The sequence below is a fragment of the Calidris pugnax genome, unplaced genomic scaffold (genome assembly GCF_001431845.1).
Source record: "Calidris pugnax isolate Ruff unplaced genomic scaffold, ASM143184v1 scaffold56, whole genome shotgun sequence".
NCBI classification, from domain to species: Eukaryota; Metazoa; Chordata; class Aves; order Charadriiformes; family Scolopacidae; genus Calidris; species Calidris pugnax.
The window spans coordinates 10,561,728-10,565,096 of NW_015090839.1; the positions used below are offsets into that span (position 1 = coordinate 10,561,728).

The 3,369-nt window shown below is 45.6% G+C and overlaps 1 long non-coding RNA gene across 1 annotated transcript in view; it reads left to right on the top strand.

Moving 5' to 3' along the window:
• The window catches only part of LOC106888062, a 9,650-nt gene that overhangs the window by 762 nt on the left and 5,519 nt on the right, over positions 1 to 3,369 (top strand). The window contains exon 2 of the long non-coding RNA XR_001412029.1: positions 73 to 212. This is a non-coding gene — a long non-coding RNA (uncharacterized LOC106888062). The remainder of the gene's footprint in view (positions 1 to 72; positions 213 to 3,369) is intronic.

Below are 3,369 nucleotides of genomic sequence, written 5' to 3' on the forward strand. Positions count from 1 at the left end.
AAAAAATAAAAAAAAGAAAAAAGCCCATGATCCACCCCCCTTTTTTTTTTCCTTTTTTTTTTTTTTTTTTAGAAACGCGGTTTGAAAAAAAAAATCATGTCAATTTGTAATTATTTCATTGCTAAACACTGAAGTCAATGTATGGGAATTCTCGAAGAGTGCAATGAGGAGGATATGACTTGACTCTACCATGGCAAGGGGTAAGAGGAAAGGTAAGATTCCTGCATATTATTATGATTATGATGATCATTAACTAATATGTGTCATTACGGTGCACTAGGATCCCATTAGGGTGGCTGGGCCCAGTGCGTTTTCCTACTCGGTCTAGCATGTAATGATTCGGTGTAACCGGATTCTTGAGAAAGGACAGGTTACGTAAACATTTACTGATGTGGAGTAACTATACTATTTGTACTCTGATATGCAGGAAGGAAAGTGTTGATTAACACAGAAGAAAAAAAAAGCGAAATTAGCTGATTGCATGCTCATAAGTGCAAGCTGTCATTGAACTGCTTTTAAAATAGACACAGCTGGGTGTTTGTGTTGAAAAATTTCTTGTGTTTTTGCTAATACTGAAATAAGCATGATTTTGTATACCAAACATTTTCAGATCATTAAAATTTGTAATCTGTGCTGGTTTTAAACACAAAGAAAAGAAACAGATTCATTTCGCTGTAAAATTTGCTGATATTATATTAACTCAATCAGGTCTGTACAAATGGTGTATTGTGCCTTATCAAATCTCTTTGATCCATTTAATACACAAAGTGCCAAACGTGTGTATTGTTTGTTAACATTGAACGTTTTATTCAAATCCCAGCTCTGCAGCGAACTGGAGGAGTTCTCGTTTAATGTAACACTGACATTGCCTGTTGAAATTTTAATGCGTTGAGGTGTTTCTTAGGTCAAAGCTGAGTTTACTTTGCGTTGTGATCAGGGATGACAATGTAGCAGGGAAGAAAATAAGCGTTTCATCTTTTTGGGTTTCTGAGCAAAGGGCAAACACCGAAAGGAGCAGGCTTTTAAAACGTTTGGTGATGTAGATTTAACATTCAGTCATTTGTCATGGCTGCAGAATAAAGCTCTGTGCACAAACTTAGGATTTATATTATAATTTTTTTTAATGCCGTGAATTTACACTTCTACCAAAAAAGGAAATGTTGCGTCCAATATGTAGTACGTATCTTTCTAAGCCCATGAAGATTAATTCAGTGTTTACAGGACAGAAAAGGGTATGTAAGAGAAGCCACATCAATTATTATTTCTGCTGGACTTCAACTTTCGAGTCCTTCTGTTTTGCTTTTGTTCCTCCGCAGAAAATTCTCCCGTTTATACAACTGGAGAGATTTACTTTGGAGATGCGGGAGTCTTGCTCCAAAGCCACTTGTCCCCTGAGCTCTGGCCTGGCCACCACTCCCGGGCACTTCAGGGGCAGCTTTGTGCGCCGCAGCCCTGCCTGGGCGGCCGGTTTGACCCCTCAGCTCTGGCCAAACTCTTGTGAGAGGGTCCCTCACAGCGTTTTCCACCAGGGGAAGTTATTGTGGGGTGTCTGGAGAAGAAGCTTGAGCTGTGGAACGGCAGCGCACGGCCTCAACCCCGCGAAGCACGGGTGGGTGTGGAGAAGGGACTCGGCGGAGTGTGAGTGCTCCCTCACCTGAGCTCGGTGCGGAGCGGGCCCGCGGCGCTGAGCGGTGGGGATGGGCTGGGAGGGTCCAGCCTCGCCGTCGGGATGGGGCTGAATAACTGAGCTGAAAGGCTCTGGCTGAAGCGCCCTTCAGCAGTGATCTCCCTGCAGTTCTTGGGTCTAACTCGCAGGGATAGTATTTCAACCGCATGCTTTCCTCCCCTCTGATTTTATTTTATTTTACTTATTTATTTAAATTAAAGGCCGAAGGCAAAACAGACCGGCTTCACTGTAAACTCAATAGATAGAGAGAACCCCCGCCACCCCCCGTCCTTCAGTCCCCCTTCACACGGGTATAGCGGCTCTGTACTCTCGGGCTCTTTCAAGGGGTTAAGCTGCTAAAATGTACTGACAGCTTAAGAAATGAATGAGGGGTTTTTCAGCCATGAAGAAAGGGTATTTAATAACCACGCTTCGATGGCATCATGCTTCCATGAAACGAGTCGGGACACTTCGATTTAACAACCAGTAATATCACATTCGGGACAGTAAACGCCTGGATGTATGCATCTATAATTCTATTCCCCCTTGACTCTAAGCTCGCCTTGTTTGTTCGGGGTTACCTGGGCAATTAAGGTAAGGGCTGCTCAGCAGACACCGATACCCCGCTGCTCAGGCATGGCGAGTGGGGACGGGGCCGGGCGCTAACAAAGAGAAAGAGGTAGTCAAACATTTTAAAGAGCAGTGAATGGGACTGGAGGTGGATGGATGGATGGATGGATGGATGGATGGATGGGTGAATGGAGGCAAAGAGGGCGAGGAAGAAGTATTCAGTGGTCCACCCTTCCGTCCGCATTTCAGGATTTAAGCTTAGGTGTCCGTCTCTAGCCAACTTCCACTTAATCCTCAACAGCTGGTAGCGGTGCTAACGTTTGGTGATTAGAAGTTAGTCTGTTTAGCGTGCTGGATCCTTCTTCCATGGGTTTTGGTTACAGGTTATACGATTAGGATTGCGAGAACAGTAGTGAACTAAACTTCCCAGTGAGAGGTCTTCACACCAGGGAAGTGTTACTTTGCTGCAGCAGCCCTGCCTCGTCAGTCATTAGGAAGCTGCAGGTTGTCAGAGGCTTCTCTTGCGCGCACACACGCGCAGACACACACGCGCACACACAAAACCACAGCACTAAAACTAAATTAAGAAGCCGATGATTAAGACAAGCGTCTACGAGGCCTGTCATTTCAGCATCCTTCCATCATAACATTGTGGCACCGAGAAATTTGCTTGAAAACCCTGGAAAAAATGTCTATGGGAGAGCCTCGTGTTTGAGATAGCATAAATGTTAACATCAAATATAGACTGGGAACCGCCTCGGATGCAAGATAGTGTTCCGCAGAGGAAAGGAGCACTGCAGGGACCTTTGGGCTGTCCGCGCGCTCCCCAAACTCTGGTAAGTATCTCTGCCTTCTACCGCAGCAGGTCCCCAGGCACCGTGCGACTGGGACCGGACCGGGTTTGAAATCCGCAGCTCTGTTCCCGTCGGAGACTTCGGGGAACTCCCCCTAAAGATAGATCTGTAATGAAAAGTCCCTACTGGATGACTAATGGTTATTGGCACTCGGTGCCCCTTTAAGGAGAGCAGCACATATTGTGCCGAAGACCTTGCAAGCACCCTTTAAATACAAACATTTTAAGTCCCCCTCCCATGCTTCCCCCACCCCTGTTGTTTTCGGGCTCGTTGTGTTGT